Consider the following 25120-nt stretch of genomic DNA (forward strand, 5'->3'; position numbering starts at 1 on the left):
GGATACACAGCAGACTCATAGAATGGAAAAAGCCCTAAACAGCACTCTGGCCTCAGAATCAGCCCTTTAGACATTTGGATCTGACTAAAAAGCCTATGAGAGTTTCGCAGGCATGGAAAGCCAAGACATTACGGCAAAAAAAAAAAAAAAAAAAAAAAATGACCTAAATGAAAGATCTCTGTGAGTGAGATTCCAGCAGAAAGAACAGGCCATCAAAGAAGGAAGTACCTTTCTCTGAAGGGAGGAGAGAACTTCCACTTTGACCCTGTCGAAATAAGATCGGAGTTGGCAAACTCAAGAGGCTTCCATAGCCTGGGCAGCTCATGACAAGAGCCTCAAGTGATTACTGACATAATAAATGAGTGTCAATTGTTAAATCAACAACAGGCGTCACTGTGCATCTGCTCCCCATGTAGGACGTCTGCCTTAATGTGTTGTGCTATGCGAATTAATGGTAAAACTACTACTCAAACAGTACTCTATACTTTGTGTGTCTCTGTGGGTGCAATCTGTTGAAATCTTTACTTAGTATATACTAAGTTGATCTTCTGTATATAAAGATAATTGAAAATGAATCTTGATGAAGATTGGGATGGGAGAGGGAGTGGGAGATGGGATAGTTGTGGGTGGGAGGGAGGTTATGGGAGGAAAAGCTGCTATAATTCAAAAGTTGTACTTTGGAAATTTATATTTATTAAATAAAATTGAAAATAAAAATAAAAAAAAAAAAAAACATGTGCCAAAAAAAAAAAGTGCCAGGCATTAATCCTATTAAGTCTATGTAGGTTATATGACTGTTTTTTCTTCAAAATAGAATGGATTATCATATTCAAATTATCTGTGGAAATCACACAGAATAATTTTGAAAACACAGTATTTGTATTCTCATTTTTGTCCAAAAATCGTAAAAAATACTATTCTCCAACACCAACCCAGAACCAGAAAACTGAATAGACCAAGGTTTAGTCAGCCACATGCCACAAGATTACCCTGCCACTCCGCTTTTTTCGTATGTCTGGTGGGTACAGATTTTTCTTTCTCACATTTTGTAAATTTTGAATAAAGTCAAAGAAGAAAAATATTTCATGACATGTGAAAAATATATGAGCCTCACATTTGAAATCTTGCTGGATCACAGCATATGCACTTGTCTACACAGTGACTGGGATTGCCTTTGCCCTACAGCACCAGTGTCTGGCCTTCCAGACCACAGGGCCTTCAAAGCCTGAAGGATTTACAAGCTGGCCCTTCACAACAGAAGTGTGCCGACCTCTTCAGCTAAGTAGTGGTCTGTAAAATGGGGCTGATTTTAATTTCTGAAATGCTGCCGTACATCCAGGCCTGATATTAATACAGAAGTACTGACCTATATTACCTGAGCTGAAGTTCTGTATGGGTTTTGAACCATGTCATGTGGGATATCAGTCTGATTAATATTTTATATATTTAGGGATGACAATCTAGAAAAATATATATTTTATTGTCAACAAGAATTAACATCTTTTCATTTAACTGTTGTTTATAGCTCTTGTTTATTTTCCTGTTCAACTGTGATCTTTCAACTTTCTATTTGTTGAATTTTTGTTTAGTGGAACATAGAGTCTTTGACTATAATTCAAACAATAAAGGTTATCTTGAAAATAAATAAAATATTAAGTTGAAAAATGTCATTATGCCATAGATCCTTGAAACAGATACACTTAGATGCTGATGAATTTAGCAAAATTAAAACTGTAATAGTTGCTCAGTAAACACCACTACAGTGCATGAAAAATCCTTATTTGAGCAAGCCTCTTCCGTTCCTATAGCATAAAGAGTTTTCAGTCATGCTTATGCATGTATGTAATTGTATGAAACACAATTATTTTCCAGGATATTCTAAACATTAAAATTTTACAAAAGTGAAACAGGAATATAATAACAGTTTAATAGCTAACTCAAATATTTTCAAAGTAAATAAATATTCTCCAAATGCATTTTGCGTTCAGTGATCAGCAGGTCCAACTACTTTTTTCCACTACAATCGTTTAATGGATCCAGTGTTTCACACTCACTGAATCAATCAGCCTCATTTCTTCCTCAGGATTCTTTTCATGCTTGTGATAAAAATTGTTAAAATGGAATTTTAAATGGCTTCCTCAAGCCCCATGTTAAAAATGAAAATTGTAAGCAAAAGTCCCAGTACAATTTCATTTACCATATTTTCAAGAAAATTTCCAGTGAAAGAAATATCCTCTCCTTCCATATGAACTCTCCCAAGTTCCCTAAAGTCAGATTTGCAGTTATTTTAAAAATGAAAAGACAAATTGAATAAGTTTTTTAAAATGCACAAGTGCTATAAAAATCATTTAAAATCTAATGAAAACAGAACATCCACATGAGGATTGTAACAGACCATTCAGTGTACTGCACAAACACGTGACATACCATTAAACAAATATAATTAAGGACAAGGGAACTGTACTTTTTTTTTTTTTTGTAACTTTAGCTGCACATATGGAGTATTTCGTTTCACTTCTGGTTTACTTTCTTTTAATCAAAGACCCCCACTGTAATGCCTTCACACAGGGCTCAGTGTTGTGGTTACCATGGAAACCATAATTCTGAATGTCCTAACTTGTGTGATTAAAATTTAACACAAAGTAACATTGATAGTCTCCTCCATTTCCACAACCACCAATATCCAATTCTAATTAGCAGCACAATGCCTGGTTTGGAAGGAGAGCACTGTGACTGCTATAGCCTCACATTGCTGGTGATTCACAGGGATTCTGAAAAACAATATATAGAGATACTTCTCTCCCCAACGTGCTCCTTTTAAACACAGGAATTATTTCTAGCTGACTTTCTCTTCACCTCTAGAAATAAAGTACATAATTTTTTTTTCTTTTTATATACTTTTGCAGTGTTTTTTTTTTTTGTTGTTAAATTCTGCATTAATTTTACTTGCCTGTTCAAATGATGAAAAAGCTTTTTTTTCCCACCATGTTCTGATGCTCTAAGGTAATAAATGAAAGTATAGGACATTTTAATTCCTCAAATCCACTTGTAACAATTATACTCACACTTCTATAATTATTAGATTGCTCTCTTCAACATGGAATTAACCCTTCCAGATCTATGAGTCATGAAGATGTAACATTCACTAAACCATTTTATATAACTGGAGATTAAAAATTCAACTGAATCTTTTCCCCTTTCTTCCTTTTTTTTAATGAGCACTCTCGTTGGAGCTGATAAACACTCAGCACTCCATTAAGGAAATATATGCTCTCTTGCTGATTATTTTGATTTGCTGAAAATTACATTGTCTCAGGGGCATGCTTGCACGGATCGTGTGCCCTGGTACTCATCGCCTCTACTTATAACTAAGTATGAATTTATTACATTAGTCAACACAACATTTTAAATCTGGAAATTACAGCCTGTCATCCCAACTGAGATCCTTGTCTACCTTATCATACATAAGAGCAAACATGAATGGCATCCCTCCCCACTACTGAAATGTGAAGGAAAACAGCTCAAGTTTATAAAGCAAGAGGGATTATTTAAATGTTAACCACTTAGCATCCGAAGAATATCTGTCATTATGCTCTCAATCTGTGGGACAGAAAGTGAGGCCCACACAGGTTTAGTGATATCTTCAAGGCCTGCTCTATCAGAACCACTCTAGTGGTGTTAGCTATTCATTGTTCTTAACCATCCACTAGAGAAGAATGCCATGTCTCTTATCTGTTGACACCTTTGTTTATACACCTTTATTTATACATCTTAATATATAATATACATTATATATATATAATATATAAAGCACAGAGAATTTGTAAAATCAATCTTGAAAATCGGTAGAATTCACCTAAAAAGATAAAATTGGGACAAACACAAATAATTTTTTGTACATTATTGTCTGCTATATGATTTATGCCTGCTAAAATTATTCATTTATTTCACAGTAAATATATGCTTTTAAGGATACAGCATCAGCAATAACACAAACTTTCATTGCCAGGGCTACACTAGTTAACAGTGCCCTTTACTGATTAATATTCATTCTTGCTCTGAAAAATATTAGAAACTCATCTCTATTCTTGAGAGCTTCATAGAATTGATTTAAATGCTATACATTTGTAACTAAAGATACGAGCATTACATGAAGTAAGACATTTTCCTTCAAATGCCATTTTGACTTTAGATTAAGTGATTTTAATGATGTCTGACTCCATGTACAATTACCATGTCTATATACTTTCTACTTACAAGTGTGGAATTGTCCAGTGCTATAAATGGTCCATTCAGGACTTTTATTTCTAATTAGAATTTGTGAATAAACTCAAGTAACCCTCGTGGGAGTTATTCTTTTCCTTGCAGAGACAAAGAATGAAGGAGAGAAGAGACACAGTGTATGTGTTGGTTGGTGGGGATGTGAGCAGGGCACTTACAGAGAGGTGAGGAAGGAGAAAACACGCAAGCCAAAGAGAAGTAAGAAGATCCCTGTGTTCACACATTCTCCACATCAGATGTGACCTGGACACTGAAACTAAAAATATTCGATCCTGAATGATCTTTTGGATACTTTGGTTCCAATCAATGCCAAAGTATGGAAAGAAAGTCAAACAGGTAAATAAGATAAAGGTGTTCACAGCAGAGGTTCCTTAGTGCAGCTGGGAGATTCCAGAACACAGCAAACAAAAAGATGTGCTGCAAAACCTAGGGAGACAGCAAGAGGCAGGAAGCAAAGACGATTCTACTAAGTGACACTGAACATGTCTAAGTTACCAGACAGGACCCTCAGGACTTAAAGTTGTTAACCAATTCTACCTGAAGATTCCAAACACAAATTCTTTGGCACATTTTAAGTGTTAGCAACATAGGAAAAAATAAAATATCTTAATGGGGAAAGAAGACTACTTTCTTCAAGCTGCACTGTAGTGCCATTTAATGTGATTCATTAGCATCATTCTCACACCATGGTATTTTATGAAGAGTATACAGATGTTTTTCAATTCCTTACAGTATAAAAATAGATCATATTATTTTTCTTTTCATAGTTCTTAGTAAATTATTCTTTATCACATTCATTCCATGGTGTCTCACTCTTTTTTTTTTTTTTTTTTTTTTGACAGGCATAGTGGACAGTGAGAGAGAGAGACAGAGAAAAAGGTCTTCCTTTTGCCGTTGGTTCACCCTCCAATGGCCGCCGCGGCTGGTGCACTACGGCTGGCGCACTGCCATGCGCTGATCCAAAGGCAGGAGCCAGGTGCTTCTCCTGGTCTCCCATGGGGTGCAGGGCCCAAGGACTTGGGCCATCCTCCACTGCACTCCCTGGCCACAGCAGAGAGCTGGCTTGGAAGAGGAGCAACCGGGACAGAATCCGGCACCCCGACGGGGACTAGAACCTGGTGTGCCGGTGCCGCTAGGCGGAGGATTAGCCTGTTGAGCTGCGGCGCCGGCCGTGTCTCACTCTTCATTCTTGGATGTATCACAGAGGACACTGAGAAATGTCCAGCATCACAGTTTCTGTGAATCATTGCTCAATGCCCTGTTCTCAAAAGGTAAAGTAAAATACATCAAAATCAACACCACTTTATTATTTCATCATTCAGAGTCTAGCCTGCTGGGTGTAAAAGAGACATCTAAATGTATAAGAAAAATGGTTCCTTCCAGAAATTTCCACAATGCCTCCTGTTTACAAAGCTCAAATTCACTCCCTTTTTCAAAGCACATGATGCAGGGGTTATCCAGTGCCTGCTGTATGCCTCACCCACTACATTTCCTACAACTATATACTCAAAGGATCTTGGGAGTAAAATACATAGAACCATTTATTCAAATTTTCAAATCTTGCTTTGAAGAAATGGTTCTTAGTGATAGGGATTCAACAGACTGGGGAGCCTGAGAAGTTAGTAGTTTCAAATTATTGAAAGATAAACTACTCCTGTGGTTTACTCAAATTTTCCCAAGAGAGATATTCCTATGAGGATACATTAAAAAGTTTGTGGAAAAATAAAATAGATACTTGTTTTCATGCTCTTCAAAAAGTTCATGGAAAATGTGTACTATGGAAAAACTAAGTATGGAAAGTGTTTTGGATCCCAATAAATTGATCTTTGAATTACCTTTTGCCATAATATTTTTGTGGTTTCTTTCTCGTTTTTTAAAAAGATTTATTTAGTTATTTGAGAGGCAGAATTAGAAAGAGAGAGAAAGGATTTCTTCCATCCACTGGTTCACTCCCCAAATGGCTGCAAGGGCCAGAGCTGGGCAGATTCGAAACCAGAAGCTTCTTCTGGGTCCCCCACCCCCACCCCATGCATGCAGGGGCAAAAGCTCTTGGGCCACCTTTCACTGCTTTTCCAGACCATTAGCAGAGAGCTGCATTGGAAGTGGAGCAGGGAGGACATGGACAAGGCCCATATGGGATGCCAGGGCAGCAGGCGGAGGCTTAGTCTACTGCACCACTGCACCAGCCCCTCCCAAGATCTTTTTAATATTCCCTTGTGTGTAGCACGCAGAACAGAACTGGGCTGTTCCCCACCAGCACCTTAGGAACTACAGAATGTATGGTAACTATGTGGTACAAAAGAGAGGGAAAGGTTGGCAAAGAAGTAGAAGAGACAACCAGGAACTGAGAGCTAGAAAAATGTTTCCAACTCATAGATCTCTGTGAAATAGGTAGGGTGAGAAGCAGCACTTCAAGAGGTCTTGAGCTTCCCTCTCTCCCTGGCTTATCTCCACACTTGTCCATTTCCTGTCTGTATCTTTCTGTGTTTTTAAGGCTGGTCAGGACACTGGAATCGAGGTGATGCAGCTTCACTCAATCTGTCCTGCCCCTGAATTTATTGTTCTGTAAAAGCACTGCTGCTGGACCCGGTGCTGTGGCGTAGTAGGCTAAGCCTCCGCCTGTGGCACCAGCATTCCAATGGGCCTCGGTTAATGTTTCTGCTGCTCCTCTTCCAATCCAGCTCTCTGCGATGGTCTGGGAAAGTAGGAGAGGATGGCCCAAGTGGTTGGGCCCCTGCACCCATGTGGGAGACCTGGAAGAAGCTACTGGCTCCTGGCTTCAAATCTGCCCAATTCTGGCTGTTAAGGGCCATTTGGGAAGAGAACCAGCAGATGGAAGACCTTTCTACCTCTCCCTCTCACTGTCTATAACACTACCTTTGAAATAAATAAATGAAGGGCTGGCACTGTGGCACAGCAGGTTAAAGCCCTGGCCTGAAGTGCCGGCATCCCATATGGCTGCTAGTTCTAGTCCTGGCTGCTCCTCTTCCGATCCAGATCTCTGCTATGGCCTGGGAAAGCAATAGAAGATGGCTCAAGTCCTTGGGTCCCTGCACCCACATGGGAGACCTGGAAGAAGCTCCTGGCTCCTGGTTTCGGATCGGCACAGCTCCAGCTGTTGTGGCCATCTGGGGAATGAACCAGCGCATGGAAGACCTCTCTCTCTGTCTCTACCTTTCTGTGTAACTCTTTCAAATAAATAAAATAAATCTTTCAAGACAAAGAAATAAATAAATGAATCTTAAAAAAAGGCACTGCTTCTCAGGATGATAGTGAAAAGCATTTACAATTTAGAAATATTTATGAGGTGAACAAATAAAAAATAGTCAACAACAGGAAAAAAAACAAACTCATAGTTTAAAACTCCTTTATACATAATTTGGTAATAATTGCAAATGATGTAGAAATCTGCTATTTTCTGTCAAAGTGAACTTTTAGAAACCAAACTATTACAGTTATGTGTTATAATATTGCCTTATTTATGAGCAAACTAACAATGAAATATAAAACTTTATTTCACTGAATCAAAGTATCATTCTTTTTAATAGAAATAATAATTACATCTTTCTTACCAGGTCTATTAATCAGATTTTCTCTAGACCAATGAAAGAGTACAATAAGCTACTTATGAAGGAAGGATGTCTAATTTAGACACTGGTTTTGGAGGTTCGTAGTCTAAAAAGAGGGGGGTCCCATAATGGACATCTGGCGAGGCCACACAGAGGCAATGGCAAAGTCTAGGAGGAAGAAAGATCACATGGTGTGCCAAGAGCCAGAGAGTGGCTAGGAGAGTTTAATTTTTTATCAGCCCTCTCAGAACTACCTTCCTAGGGCACACCCCAGGTGAACTGACCTCCCCTAGGCCCATCCCCTAAACTCCACAACTGGCAAAGCCAAAACTGTGTTGGTTTCTTGTTGCTTTTACCTATGAAACACAATCTAATGTCAAAGATCAAAGCCCTTCAACAGATAAAATGCCCAAAGACCTCAGTTAAATGGAGTCAACTTAGCAATATTTCACTCAATGTAAGTCGAAATAAGAATCTCTCCTGTCAGATAAACATAACAAATTTGATATTATTTAGCTTGACATACAAAGACATTTCAAAAAGTTAATGGACAATGAAATAAAGTGGTAAATTTATATTGATGCAAAAATGTTTGGAAACCCAAACATAGCCATCTTCAGAATACTCATTTGCACGAACATTTTGAAAATTAGAAAGTGCTTTACAAGTTATCTATTAATTTCATTTCCCACAAACGCTCTGAAATATCGTTGTATCATCCCATAAAAGTTAAAACACAAACATAAACATCTGATTGATTCAGAGCATTATGAAAAAGAGTAAATACTTCCTTTTTTTCTTTAAATGAAAGACCTTAATATCATTAACAAATGGAATGGGCTCACATTTTAATTGAATTTCCAATCTAAATGTATTAAACATGAATATACATAAAAGGAAAATGGGAAAAATCTAATTGTTTTTAATTACTTTGTTAAAAGTTTATTTCCTTTTATAGTTAAAGCTAAAATATTTTCTCTGGATGATCTCTATCTATCTAGACATACACAAATACATACACACACAGGCAAAGTGAGAAAGGCACACTTTTGTATATAAGCATTTGGATAAAAGGCACTCTTTTCCATAACTCTCTGTAAATAAACTCTTTTGGACCTTAGCTAAAACAATTTATATAAAGCAATTTGAAAATGATGATCATGATGTGATTTTTAATTTATGGTCTCATAATTATAAATGCACTGGTAAGTTTGGTGAAGGCTTTAGGTCATTATTCTGGTTTGTCTACTAGCATTAGCCCAATGTGCTCTCCCAGTAGATGGGATGATAAATCCATTAATGTCACTCTTTCTAAACTAATAGTTGAGCTATTGCCTTCCATACCAGTGTTTCCCACACAGTTTTATATTAAATCTATTCCTTGATATTCTGTTGAACTTAATGCCAATGAAATCCTTTTCAATATCTTATCATTTTCTGATCTATTTCAAATAGGCTACAGTTAGCTATTTTTAAATGGAAATTTAAGTTGCTGTGATGTTGCCAAATGACTCAATAGCATATTAGAACCACCATATTTTATTATATTTATTGTGCAAGATTAACAATCTAATAGTGAGTATGTTTTAACTGTAGCTAGAAAATAGTCCAGCAGAGAGAAAGCACCTGAAATAACACAGTAAAATTATTAGGATAGACCTGTATAACCTTAGTCAAGTGCTAAGTTTTCCCAAGTTATATACACAGCAAAAGTTTTATAATACATTTTCTCCAGTCTTATTAGCAATTGTTTTCAAAGGTGACATAACAGGGAATTACTGCTACAATACTGACTAATCCAAGCATAATGACCAGAAACATTCATTTCCCTTGGACATTTACACCATGTCCATTATAAGTATCAAACTTTCATTTTCACCATTTATCTCCAATTATCCAGAAATAGAAAATTCAACAATATGCCTAATTTAGCCTACTTACTGAGGATGGCATTAAACTAAAAGGAAAAATAATCTATTAGAGATATTATTTGTGGAATAATGAAAAACATTGATGATTTTTTCATCGGCATCTAAAAATATTGAGACACAATTTAACAAAAACATATTAGCCTTTAAATTGTATTTCTTCACTCATTTTCATAACAGGCATTTTACAAGATTACACATGCATTAGCACCAACTTTTATAAAATCTCGCCATTCACAATTTTTGGCAAGAAAGCCAACAAACAACTGCTTTGTTCTATTACACGTCTATGAGGCAATCTGGGAAGACACTAACCAGGAATTAAATTTTCTGAGTAAACATTTCAGCTAATTACATTACTGATCTAGGAACACTGAAGGCAGCAGTAGGCCAAATCAAGAAATCCAATTTCTTTCTTTCTTTTTTTTTTTGAAGCAATTAAATTCTCCTCCACTAAAATATTTTTCAGAATCCAGGGGAAAAAAGGATATATTTTATGCTGGGAAGATAAATCCCAGAAATTAATCCACCCACTATCGTTTGACAAATGAGCTAAAATCAATCCCTAGAGAAAGGGCAGTCTCTTCAACAAATGGTTCTGGGAAAACTGGATCTATACATGCAGAAGTATGAAACAAGATTCCCTACCTTACACCTTATATAAAATATCAACTCAAAACAGATCAAGGATCTAAATCTACATCTGATAACATCAAATTACTACAAGAAAGCATCAGGGAAACCTTGAAAAACATTGGCATGGGCAAAGACTTCTTGGAAAAGAACCCAGAAGCACTGGCCATCAAAGCAAAAATAGACAAATGGGACTGCATCAAGCTAAAAAGCTTTTGTACTGAAAAGGACACATTCAGCAAAATGAAGAGGCAACAGACAAAATGGAAGAAAACATTTGCAAACTATGTTACTGATAAAGTATTACTATCCAGAATCTATAGAAAGCTCAAAAAACCCAATAGCAACAAAAAGAAACTATCTAGTTAAGAAATGGGCAAAGAACATGAACAGGCATTTTTTCAAAGAATGAAATTCAAATGGCAAACAGACACATGAAACAATGCTCAGGAACACTAGCCATCGGGGAAATGCAAATAAAAACCACATGAGGTTTCACCTCTCTCCAGTTAGAATGGCTATCATCCAAAAATCAAGAAACAGCAAATGCTGATGAGGATAGAGAAAAAGGTGTAAACTAGTACCACCATTATGGAAGACAGTATAGATTCCTCAGAAATCTGAAAATAGATATACCTAATGACTCAGTAATCTCATTCCAGGAAATTTACCCAAAGGAAATGAAATCAGCAAGAGAGTTATGTGTACCCCCATGTTTATTGTAGCTCAACCCAGATGTCCATAAACCAACAACTAGATACAGAAAATGTGGTACATATATGTATGTTTATCTATCTATCTATCTATATACATACTGTGAAATACTACTCAGTCATAAAAAAATAATGAAATCGTGTCTTTTGCAACCAAATGGATGCAACTGGAAACCATTACACTTAGTGAAATAAACCAGTCCCAAAAAGATAAATACTGTATTTTTCCCTAATTTCTGGTAATTAACATACAACTTACAAAAAATGCATGTATTTGAGTGAAATTAAATTTTTTTGACAGGCAGAGTTAGACAGTGAGAGAGAGAGACAGAAAGAGAGAGAGAGTTATAGACAGTGAGAGAGAGACAGAGAGAAAGTCTTCCTACCATTGGTTCACTCCCCTAATGGCTGGTGCTGCACCAATCCGAAGCTAGGAGATGGGTGCTTCCTCCCGGTCTCCCATGTGGGTACAGGGACCCAAGCACTTGGGCCATCCTCCACTGCCCTCCCAGGCCACAGCAGAGAGCTGGACTGGAAGAGGAGCAACCGGGACTAGTACCCAGCGCCCCAACCGGGACTAGAACCTGGGGTGCCGGTGCCGCAAGCGGAGAATTAGCCAAGTGAGCCACAGTGCTGGCCTAGTGAAATTAAATTTTTAGAACTAATTACTGTTTACAGCCCTTGTCTATACTCTTGTGGAACAGTGTTTTGTTATTGCTGTTGTGGTTTGTTTTTTTACTTAAAATCTGTTGAATGCTTTATTTTGTAGAGGGTTAAGTATGTGATTATAAAATAAACTAAAAGAATGTCATTGTAAAAATTAAAAGAAAAATAAGAAAGGAAGGAGGAGGGAGGGTGGGATCCATGTAGGAGAGAGGGTAGGGTGGGAATTATCATTGTGATCTCAAATCAGTGTAAATGAAATTTGTTCATTTTATATAAATAAAAAGGTTCTTAAAAGAAAGATACACAATACCTATTCTTTAAGTGTAAATTTTATAACATTTAAAGAAGAAAACATTTAGTCCTCCAAGGCTAAATAAACCTTAAAGGTACATTTGTACCTAAAGGTACATAGATCAGAGGCTTATGTGAAAGTGCAGTGCAGGGAGCCCATCACTGTACCCTCGTCGGGGCTCAGGGCACTGTGCGTGGGAACAGCACACAGAACAGTACAGCGATCAGTCCCAGGGCCCACTTAAGGTTTCTTATTTCATTTTTGATCCCTCTTATGCATTTCTCATAATCTCGAGACATCCTAACTGCATAACTATCTCAAAATAATATCTGTTTAATTATGTCACTAAGAAACACAGAGTATAGAAAAGGTCACCTTAGTATGTCCTTACATTTCCTCTTAAATTTCTTTATGAATACTTTATCATCCAGGAACATCATATTCTCTCCAAACAGATGAGTAAGGAATAATCTGGTCTTTCCCCGACCACTTTCCTAAAATGTCTATTCTGTCTCATTAGCAAAATCCTTTTCACATGCTGGCAATTATTCAGGATTTCCCAAGGCCTTTCATTCAGAATTAATTTCTCCTTTTTTCTCATGTTTCTGCTACAGAGTACTTGGTATTTTATCACACAGCTAGTTGTACTTTCTTCTGTATTCCCACCTAGACTTCGATTTTCTCTAAGTCAGAACAGCATTATTACTCCAGATCACAGTGGAGGCCTGATGCACTGATGCACACCAGAGGCTAATACAGTATATACCAAAAAGGTGTTCTTAAAATAAATGGGTTATTATTCTGTATTCTTCTTAAAGATTTATAATAACATTCCTTAACATTTAAAAGGTGTTACTGGAGCAGACACTTGATCTCGCAGTTAAGATGTCTCTTTGGATGACTACATCCCAAATTGAAGTTCTTGGAGTCTACTGCCAGCTCTGTTCCCCATTCCAGCTTCCTGCTAATGTGCATCCTGGAAGGGCAAGAGTGGTGGTTCAAGTAGCTGGGTCACTGCCACTCACTGGGGAAAAGTGGACTGGGTTCCCTGCTCTGGCTTGGACCTGCCTCCAGCCTCCTTCCCTCTCAAAGCAATTTAAAAGAATAAATAAGATGAATTTTTAAAATATGCTACCTAATGAGGTAACAGTTGCTGTGCATTAAGCAAATATAACCAAAAGGAATACTGTAATAAGTCTCTTTTCTATATAGATGCCTGAGTTAAAGGTATTTTCAAAAACACATAATCACTCTGAAAAAAACAATTTTTTATGAAGCCTGTGTTTCATAATTAATGACAGGCATCAATTAAATGACTTTTATTAACATGAGAAACAGGGGAAAATTTTAAATTACAATTCTCAATAAAGTTCCCTAATAGTTAAAAATTGGAACATGAATTTATATTCTTCATATATTGGTTTAATCTCATTTATATCTAGAATTTTAGAGATATTAATGATGGTTTCACATTCAAGTTATCTGGAATACTTAGTGGATTCTTTTAAGCCCTAAATTTGTTTTTTATATCATAAGTAATTTTTAAAGTCTTCAAAATATGTATAACTTTAACTTCTGACAGTATATGCCACAATACAAAGTAACTTTTTCTTCTCAATGATCCAAGATCATCATAGAATTGCAACATCATATTTTTTTAGAGCAAGAAGGTCCTTTATGGATAATCTAGTGCTGCTTTCACTAATTGGACAAATGAGAATTCTACAATCCAGAGAGATTATCCAACATGTGCTGGGTCTCACAACAAGTTAATGACAAGACCAAGTGTAGAGTGAAGACAACCTGATCCAGATCCCAGGTTCTTCCCAACAGGAATCATGTTTGTAAACAGTACATCTGAGCCCCTTAGACAGTAGAGAATTTATACCCATTCATCTAGCATACAATGAATTCAGCATGCTATAGTTACTAATCTCTTATGATGACCTGAGTGTTTAGTTGGCCTTTATCACTAATATACAGTGTCAAATTCAAGTTTCATTTTCAGTATTTCTAGTCTTTTGTAATTTTGTGAGGTCCTGTGAGACTAAATTTCTTAGAAAATATTGCAAATCACTGTCTCATTGAAGGTTTTTTTATGTAAAAAGTACTTGACAGGAACTTTAGCATGAAAGAAACAGATAAATATCACATCCAACGCCAAATAATTAAACACTAGTCCCTCTGCTCATTCGTTCTGGTATCTTTTACTAGAGGAAGAAGGAAACACTCATAACAAAAGTGAACAATGTCACAGAAGGAAAAAAATCATAAAAATAGCATCTTTCACATGAACAATGTAGTTTTCCTACCAAAATTCAGAAATCAATAAAAGCAGGCCCTGCCATATCAGGCTAGTGTGATAAATTATTTTTTAAACTCAGCACTTGAAAAAGATAAAAGTTTTTGTGAAACACAAATTTGTTAAAAAGGACACATTAAATCCAAATAAAAGTCATAGGAGCATAAACAGATAATAAAAATAAGAAAAAGTATAAAAAAGTACATACATATACGATATGACCTAGCAATTAATTGTACCCAAAATTGTACTACAGATCAAAATTCATGTACACAAACACATAAACACAATTGTTTACAACAACAATTTATTATCACCAAAAATTAGAAGCAACCCAAATGCTCATTAAGAGGTAGATGGAGAAATGAAGTGAAATACCACTCAACAATAAAAAAAGAATGGGTCATTGCTATTTGCACAAGGATGAATCTCAAAGGCAGCATGCTGAATGAGTGAAGTCAGTCTTCACTTACTGCATGATATGACATCCTGACAAAATTAAAATACAGGAAAAAAGAACAGACCAGTGACTGCACAGTCTTAGAGGCAAAAACAGGGTGTGACTACCAAGGAGCAACAGGAAGGAATTCTTGGTGACAAGATGTGTTGTATCCTAATTGTGGTGATAACTGTAGTTTTTCCATAGGTCATAAATTTCAGAAAATAAAACAGAAACGAATTATAAGCATATCTATGGATAGACAGTATCTGAGGTTGCATAGAAATAAAAATGTTAAAATCCAAACATGCACATGCACAATTTCAAATATCTATGCTCAATAAAAATTTAAACGTACATACTCAATTAGGAAAGCAAGAACAAATCCTCCCCTCCAGAAAAAAGCAAAAAAAAAAAAATCAATAACTAATAATGCAATGCTTTTAAGACACAAAATAACAATCTGTAAGTATTTATAGCTTAGAAGAGATCTCACTCCACTCATTATACCATCTCTGATTCAGGCAGAAAGAAGCAGTCTTTGGAATGACCACAATGTATTTTCTTTCTTTTTTTTTTTTTTTTTTTTTTTTGACAGAGTGGACAGTGAGAGAGAGACGGAGAGAAAGGTCTTCCTTTTGCCATTGGTTCACCCTCCAATGGCCACTGCAGCCTGCGCAAGGCGCTGATCCGATGGCAGGAGCCAGGTGCTTCTCCTGGTCTCCCATGGGGTGCAGGGCCCAAGCACTTGGGCCATCCTCCACTGCACTCCCTGGCCACAGCAAAGAGCTGGCCTGGAAGAGGGGCAACTGGGACAGAATCCAGCGCCCTGACCAGGACTAGAACCCAGTGTGCCAGTGCCGCAAGGTGGAGGATTAGCCTAGTGAGCCACAGCGCCGGCCTCAATGTATTTTCAATGCCATGGGTTACTGGTGACAGTGGACAGTTTAAGATGAAGCAAATCTGATCAACTACAAAAATCAGAACACACAATTTTGACAGGGCTGCTGCTAGTTCAGGGACAGCTCATTAAGACAAGAAATAATGAAAAGTTAGCATCAATAATTCGTGTTGAATGTACATAAATTTTATAATATTTAATAAACATTTATTTTAGCATTACAAAATTTAGTTACTTTAGTAAAATGCTGTACACAGCAAAAAATACTGATCAAAAGATATTCAGTAATGGGATATGATTTATTAATCTTTGTAAATTTCTTTAAAAATGGGTTCTGTTTTTGTTTTGATGATTAAAACGTAAGTTTGCTGCTGGCTGTATTTCATTTGCTGCTCACTGCCTCATGTCCTGTTCTCAGTTTCACTGGTAGTTGGCAACCTGTGCTTTACTCAACTGACTGGCAGCTATCACTCGAATGTCAGCCTTATCTTTGTGCAGATATCCAAAGGTTGCCATTTATGCATGTAATTCTGAAGGGCACTAAACTACACAGCTGACAGACTGTGACAGCCACTCTATCTCCAAGAATGGAATAAGGAACAATGACTGTCTGAATAATTAATGTGATTTTACTCTGCCCATGGCCAGTCTTTACATCCTGCGCATGCTGTGGTTTTGAAATTCATCAGAAAATGTAATTTCATAGCACACCAAAACTTTCTTTTAATTTATGTACACAATGGGGTGAAAAAATGTGAGAAAATTAATAACCTTCTTTTTAAGGTGTTAAATAATATAACCTTCTTTTCAAGGCTTCTACCTAGAGATGAAAATTAACATCCAACTCTGCATGATTTTCTGTAAAAAACAAAACTTACTTACTGTGAAAAACAATCACTACTCTGTAATACATAAATAAATAAATACACAAAACAGCATATAATTCTGTTCCCTACACAGCCCAGTAAAGAGCACAACCATCAAGTGGGATGCCAGCTTCTAATCTAAGATTTTTCCTTGATGTCAACTATTCATTCACTACTCAAATGCAATCAGTCACAAAGACCTGCCAATTTTCTTTGTAAATACTCTGAAATAGGTCACCACCACCCAATGTTTACTGCTGTGCCCTTACACCTCACCTGAGTTACTGACAGTATTTCCCAGGTCATCCATCTGTCTCCAATCACGGAGTCACCGCGAATGCACACGGAACTATCTTTCTAACATACAAATCCATGAGAAAGGCCAGTGGTAGACTACAAAAGACCCATTAAAAACAGAAATTCAAGGATGCTTCTAGAGGAAATGTTTAGAATACACTGACTCATGGAAATTGTGCATAGAGCAGTGGTATGTGTGTTCTGGGAAAAAGTACAGCAGGAAATGGGAACAAAGGGTTCTTCCAGACATTTTAAATTTCAAATAGGGTGTACAAGGAAAGCTGCCATCAGGAGAGTATATCTAAAGTCTGGAACCAAGCCGTGTGAATTCTGGGGACACTGTGACTGGCAAAGCAACCAAGGCGGCAAAGGCTCTCGGGTAGCTTGGTCTCATACGGCCTCTAATGGCAAGGAAGCCAGATCAGCCCAAGTGCAGACAGCCTCAATATGGTCTGTGACTGCTCTACAATATTAACAGTGCAATGAAAACATCTGGGAGGCTGCAATAATTATCCAGGCAGGAGCTGTTGCATATTTGGATCAAGTTAGTCGCCCAGGAGGGCCAGAAAAATAGTCACACAGAGTGTGCTGGTAGGTGCGCACCATATGAGAAAGAGAATTGAAGACTTGCTCCAAGGATTTGTGTATAAGAAATTAAAAGAAAGGCGTCATTAAGCAAAACTTTCTGAGGATGATTTTACTAAATAGGCTGTATAATTTTTAACACTTTGGTTTGATGCTCTGTGGTTAAGTACATTCAGAGAACATTTACTTTGAAAATATATGTTCTCCAAAACATCTTTCCTGGCAGTTAGAGGATCAAAAATTGGTAGTTCATTTTACAGACATTCACATGGAACTTAAGATACACCTAGCTCTATTCTAAAAGCTACCTGGAGGATAACATTTTAATACCACGTTACAGATGAGAAAATTGAACATAAGAATGTTAAAAAATATTACATGTCTGCTGGGAATGTGAAAGGGTACATTCACTTTGGAAAACAGTTTGGGAATTCCTTAAATAGTTTAATCTACATAAACCACATGACCTAGCAATTCCACCCCTAGGTATACAAACGCAATACATAATAGCCACAATGTCCAGTGCCCAATGATGCATTATCAATAATAGCTAAAAAGTATTTTTAAAAACCTGAAATATTGGTAAATTGATAAATGAATAAATACAATGTTGTATGTCCATAAACATAATATTATTCAATTATAAAAATAAATGAAGTCGTGATTCATGCTACATGGGTGAAGCTTGAAACACTGTGTGTATAATATGATTCTGTTTACATCATCTAACCAGGGAGAGAAAGCATGTTAGCGGCTGACATAGGATCGGGAAAGATAGTGTGGGGAGAGGAACAGGAGAAACTCCTAATGGATACGAGTTTAGTTTTAGAGTAATGAAATATTCTGGGTGGCCAGCACTGTGGTGTAGTGGATGAAGCTGCCGCCTGCGGTACCAGCATCCCATATGGACACTAGTTCGAGTCCCAGCTGCTCCACTTCCAATTCAGCTCCCTGCTATGGCCTGGGAAAGCAGCAGGAGATGGCCCAAGTCCTTGGGATCTGGGCCATCACCGACTGCCTCCCAGGACCCATGTCGCAAGGGAGCTAGAAACGGAAGAGGAGCTGGGACTCAAACCCACCACGCTGATAATGGAATGCATCAAATGGAGCTACCACCTCCGCCTTCAAGGGTCTGCATGGTTGGGAAGCTGGAATTGGGAGCCAGAATATAAATGCAACGTGGGCACCCTGACATGGGACATGTATGTCTTAACCTAGGCCAAACGCCTGTTTCATATATCTGTTAATGCAAGCAACTATGAGAAGAGTTTCTGAAATTTTACACCCAGACCTCTGTGAATATAAAAATGTTCTAGACTAGAAAATTAGGCTTTATTTTGTCACACACTTTATTTCATTGGCTTTTCCAAAATTGCCTTACTCATCTCATCTCCTGACCACACTTGTCACCCCTCAGCCACCCTGGAAATAGTAACCCCTCAATAGCCATCCCGTTCTCTTGTACGTAACATTTCAAAACAGGTCTGTGAGCCTGAAATCACTGACTCAACTTCATTGTCCCAACAGCCCCTCCATGGAAGCCATAGTTTCCGCGATGGTTTCAAGAGTCTGCAGGAATAGTGTCCTTGCCCAACTTTTCCTCCTTAGCAGTTTGTCAATGTTTCATTTAAAATGTGTGCAGTATCTGAGAGCTACATCTTTCCCATCAGTTTTCAATACCTCCAGTGTAAGTGCATCTAAGTCTTGTTTGGATCAACAGGAGAAGAAGGAATTATTGAATGAACTTGTTTTTGCTAACTCATTTGCTTCACTAGTGTTGAGGACAAAATAAACCACTTCTTCAAAAGGGTGGGATAATGTTTCCAAGGTCAGATTCTAATTTATAAATAAGTACCACATTTAAATAAGAGAGCCAATCTACTCTGGACAATAGTAAAAAGTTTGCAAATATGGATGAATATGGAGAAGAAAACAGTGACAAAGAAATTAAGGTAAAAATATTTAACAGAAGGAATGCCTACTGAAAAACATACTGGCTCCAAATGCAAGTGCAAGGCTTCCATAGTCTTAAGTCATTCTGTACTATTACAGCAAATCAAACAACAAAAATCGTTGACAACAGATCAACAATAACTTACAATTTATACCAATTATATTAACAATTCAATATTAAATGAATATAAGCCATTTTAATGTCAGAAACGAGTATAAGAGAATTTTTTATTTTGACTTCTAGGCTGTGTATTCTTAATAATTTACATTGTAGACATTCCAAGGTCCTTTAACTCAAATTTACTTTAGTAACTTCAAGCAAAGAGGAAATCCTAATTTTACTTTTGATTGATTAAAATAAAGGTCTGTTTTGCCTTCTAAAGCTTGCCATGGATAATGTTAAGTACATAAATAAGGTTTTAAACCTTGAAATCTTTTATGTTGCACTCTATATCTTCTATAGACAACACTTATGAAAATATTTTGCTTTCTATTAAACTTACTGAGTATATATTTTTCATAAAAATATTTATGATTCAGACATGTAATGAACAGCAACTGATTCAAAGAAACAAGAAAGACTTCAATACACTGTGTGGGTGCATGTGTACTAACTGAAAGCAAATCAGTGCAGTTACTCCAAAATAGTTAAGAAATACAGCATGTGTTTTTTCAAAAAGGTTAAGAGCTCCTAAAACTTTATATTTAGCCCTATACTTCCTCACAAAAGCAAATATTTTGAGTAATATTTATAATTTGTTCACAACATATGTCAAATTATTTGCTGAAGTAATATAAAAAGAAATGTCAATTTATTTTCAAAAATAAGTAAAATCCTATATTTTTAACCTATTCAACATTATGCTACATTCTCAATAGAATACAGATTCATATATGCATATACCAACAAACACATTAAATGCATTCTGTAACCACTAACAATAATGACTGCCAACGACAATCTACTAATTACCTTAATTTGTTCTTCAATTACTAGAAATCCATGTTTTTCCCTCCAATTTCGTGAATTAATATCTGTAAAAAGAAAAGGAAAAAAATAAGATTTAGTGAGATAATGAGAAAAGACATGATTTCCCTACAGTTCCAGTGGGAGAACTATAAATTTCTTACTGCTTGACAGTCTAATTTTTCCCACAATGCTTGAGGTATCATCACAGACTCAAGTGTAAAAGGGTACTAAAGATACCACCTCACACACTGTAATGTTCACTGGGAGTTTGAGTGGATTTTGTCGGTATGGAATTTAAATATTTTCCTAAAAAAAGGACATACCAGCTTTGAAAATAAATTCTGGGATTTCCAAGAAATGTCCTGATTTATGACAACATATACTCTGAGTTAAGATCTCAGGATTTGTCTAATCACTTTCTGCAGTACAGAACTGCTGTGCAAGAAAATTACAGCAACATGGTAACCCCTTTGGTTAAATAATCGCTCTCTCTCTCTCTCTCTCTCACACACACACACAGTCTGTGAATGTATGCAGACAGTGATTATAAGAGACTAAATAACTTTTTTAAAAAAGATTTATTTATTTATTTATTTGAAAAGCAGACGTAGAGAGAGGCAGAGGCAGAGAAAACAAAGAGGTCTCCCATCCACTGGTTCACTCCCCAGATGGCCGCAATGGCCAGAACTGGGAAGATGCAAAGCCAGGTTTTGCACGCAGTACAAGGACCAAGGACTTGGGCCATCTTCTACTGCTTTCCCAGGCCACAGCAGAGAGCTGGATCGGAAAGGAGCAGCCAGGACCATGACCAGTGCCCACAGGGCAACTGAGTCCTCATACATATAATGCACCTGACTACTAGGTCAGGCAACTAAAGAAATCAACTGCTGGGCCCAGTGCTTTGGTATAGCAGGTTAAGCTGCCCTCTATAGCATCAGCATCCCACATGGGTGCCTGTTAGCATCCCAGCTGCTCCAATTCTGATCCAGGTCCCTGTCAACACTCATGGGAAAGCAGCAGAAGATGGCTCAAATGCTTGGGCCCATGCACCCAGGCAGGAGACGCGCATGAATCTCCTGGCTCCTGGCTTCAGCAGCTCTGGCCATTGTAGCCATTTGGGGAGTGAACCAGTGGATGGAAGACCTTTCTCTCTCTCTGCCTTCCCCCCCCCTTCTGTTTTTGTAACTGTGCCTTTCAAATAAATAAATCTTTATTTAAAAAAATAGACTGCTTGCATTTATTGTTCAGCCATTCTTTCAAGAGCCTAAGAATGTTCTTTCACTAATTAGTGGGTGTTTACATAGGTTACATTTTTCCTTGACTTCTGAAAAACAGGCATATCTCATCTTGTCAATGTTCTATGTATCTAAACAATTATGGATAATGGCAATACAGGCTTATCTACAAATATCATCAACTTTTATTATTCAGGAAGCATATCCTGATGAACAAACATGACTAATTCCTCCAAGTTCTTGATACCGCAAGACCCACTCCACCACAAACAGAACCAAGCAGATCTTCCATGGTACTACCCTATCTCTTTCGATTGCTCACCTTTTTCTATCTTGCTGAACTTCCCACAGGATCATAAAATGCTTGAGAACACAGACTATGACTTCTTCACTTAGTATTATCCCTCTATAAAGAGCTAGGAGAGCCTCAAAAATACCACCTGGATAAGCAAAACATTTGCTTTTATAAATGAAAAAATATAATAAACACTTGTTTCTTGGAAACTGCTAGCACTGGCCTCACGTAAATTGAGACCAAAAACAGAAGTGAACAATTGTAGGTATCTATTGCATAGTGACCTTCCTAAGTCTACTGGCTTTTTGTACCCTAAGAACACAGTATCTTCAAGTTACAGTTTGCCTATTCAACATCTCAGTGCTTCACTCAATCATAGCTACTTACTGCACTTACTTACTTACTTACTGCAGGCAGAGAGCTCAGACCAAGGTCAAGCTTACAGAGCCACACAGCCTCCAAACCAGAAGGCCACAGGTGTAAGAGAAGGCAAAGGAGGAATGGGGGAGGGGGAATAGTGAAGGAAGATGAGAGAGCAGGAGGAAGTGCCACAGCAAATGACACAGTTCTTTCAGTAGAAAGCCGTAAAGCTCAATTTCCTTTCTAATGAATAATTTTGACCTGACAGGGGTTTTTCTCAAAGGAGTTGCTAAAAGTACTTCTCAGGAATCTGTTCATTTAGAAGGAAAACACTCATGGATGACACCAAATCTGGTATCTTTTGGATGAAAAATGAATGCATACAACATACACTTATACTTTCATTGCTGTGGGGAGCAACTCGGACTATACAGTTACTGGAATTAAGACTTATTCTATGCATCTGCTCTCCCACAATATGGCGCTGGGAGAGGAGGAAACAGCTTCTACACAGCTGCCTCCAGTTCAACCAATAAACAGCAGGACCTGCTCCTGATTGGAGGAGAGCAGCGTACTCGGCATGTGGGCAGCCGAGTTAGGATTGGTGGAGGAGGACTATAAAGGAGGAGAGAGACGGCATGCACCAGGAACATCTAAGGGGAACATCTGAAGGAACACCTGTGCAGCCCCTGAGAGAGCCGGCCGGCGGTGTGCCGCTCCCCTGCGGAAGTGGGGAATGTGGCCAGGGGGAACTGCCCTTCCACGGAGGTGGAAGGGATAGTAGCCAACCCGGGAAGAACCAGCAGCAAACCCGGGGAGGGCCGAGCAGACCAAAGAACAGCGCAGGGTCCTGTGTCGTTCCTCCACGAAGAGGGGGAGCGACAATTGCTTTATAGATACATACTGTTCGAAAGTGACATAAAAAGCAACACGCAATATAGCTGTAATTCACTCAAGGTATTGTAAATTAGATGGGTCTGAATACTAGATTGCTTTCATTAAAATTAAAAGATGAGGATGGGCATTTAGCCTAGCAGTTAAGCCATTGCTTGGGACACTGAAATCCCGTCACTGAAGTGCTCTGGTATGAGCTCTGAAGTCTGACCAGCTTCCAGTTCCACATTTCTGCTCAAGCAAACCGTGAGAGTCAACAGGTGACGGTTCAGCTATCTGGGTTCATGCCACTCGTGTGAGAGACCCAGAACGAATTCTGGGCTCCTGCCTTCACCCTGGCCTAGTCCTAGCTGTTACATGTATCTAGGGAGTGAATCAATAAATGGAAGTTGTTTCTGTATCTCCTATTTTGTCTCTCTGTCTTTTTCTCTCTCTCTTGCCTTTCCAAACAAAATAAGTAGGGGCTGAGGCTGTGGCATAGTGGGTAAAGCTGCCAATTGCCATGCTGGCACCCCATATGGGCACAGATTCAAGTCCCAGTTGCTCTACTTCCAACCCAGCTCCCTGCTGATGTGCCTGGGAAAGTAGAGAAAGATGGCTCAAGTCCTTAGGCCCCTGCACCCAAGTGGGAGACAAAGAAGCAGTTCCTGGCTCCTGGCTTTGAATCAGCCCACTCTGGCTGTAGCAGATGGAGGCAGATGCCTCTGCCTCCCTGTATTGCTACCTTCCAAATAAATAAATAAATCTTTAAAAATAAATAAATGAATTTTCTAAATTAATGTATGTTTTCCATAAAACTTTCTAATCACATATATAAGAAATCAAAAATGGAAAATAAATGTAAGGTTTGACTTCAATTAAAACAACAAAAAACAAGAATACATGATAAATACAAATGGTCAAGGTAAATCTAATCCCTAAACAGCAAGTTGAAAAGTATATAACTTTCTGGCTGGCACCGCGGCTCACTAGGCTAATCCTCCACCTGCAGCGCTGGCACCCCGGGTTCTAGTCCCGCTTGGGGCACCGGATTCTGTCCCGGTTGCTCCTCTTCCTGTCCAGCTCTCTGCTGTAGCCTGGGAAGGCAGTGGAGGATGACCTAAGTGCTTGGGCCCTGCACCTGCAGGGGAGACCAGGAGGGGGCACCTGGCTCCTGGCTTCGGATTGGCGCAGCATGCTGGTAATAGCAGCCATTTGGGGAGTGAACCAACGGAAAAGGAAGACCTTTCTCTCGGTCTCTCTCTCTCTCTCTCTCCCTCTAACTCTGCCTGTCAAAAAAAAAAAAAAAAAGTACATAACTTTCATTTATTGATCAAATATTTACTTAGTGCACTATGTGGTAAGTTGAACAAGTGAAAAATAGCACTCACGTAGCATTCAAAGAACTCATGTACTTTTATTCCATTTGGTGAGCAGAGACAGAGACAGAGACAAAAGCCTGCATCTACATATGTATATGTACCAAAAGCTTCATGGAAAAGTAAAACTGAAATATTGAGCAAAAAAGGTTTTAAATCCATGCATAGTTTTTTCATAATATACATTTTTCATGATTGTCTGGAAGACCCCTAAATATGCAAAAATTTTAAGACCTTATCCTTTAATTCAGTTTTCCACAAAGTTTTTGAATTTCCTTCTTATTCACGTTTTATGTATTTATAAAATACATATTTTATATAATATGCATATATTTTATATTTACATATATAATACTTATGACACATCGGGCATTGCTTTAAGCACTTTGCATTCGTACTGGACCTTCAAATAAATTCTCTGAGGTTGTTATGGATGTTATTATCTTTCTTTATACACAAATGTGCTACGATTCCAAGTAGCAAAGCAGAATCCAGATGCAAGAAGTCCAAATTCAGAGTCTACACAAAGCTTGCAAGTAGCATTGCACTGATGTTAATGCCTGGGTTTGTTAAGGAGATGTTT

General features: G+C 37.8%; 1 protein-coding gene across 18 annotated transcripts in view; it reads right to left on the reverse strand.

Annotated features, from left to right (window-relative positions):
• ADGRL3 (adhesion G protein-coupled receptor L3) overlaps positions 1–25120 on the reverse strand; it is an 868573-nt gene that overhangs the window by 660684 nt on the left and 182769 nt on the right. For all 18 annotated transcript variants that reach the window (XM_051819791.3, XM_051819792.3, XM_089302717.1 and 15 more), the window contains exon 2: positions 20399–20460. The gene's annotated coding sequence lies outside the window, so the exon portion shown is untranslated. The remainder of the gene's footprint in view (positions 1–20398; positions 20461–25120) is intronic.

Source organism: Oryctolagus cuniculus, chromosome 8, assembly GCF_051225735.1.
Source record: "Oryctolagus cuniculus isolate XC-2025 breed Fujian yellow rabbit chromosome 8, ASM5122573v1, whole genome shotgun sequence".
Classification (NCBI taxonomy): Eukaryota; Metazoa; Chordata; class Mammalia; order Lagomorpha; family Leporidae; genus Oryctolagus; species Oryctolagus cuniculus.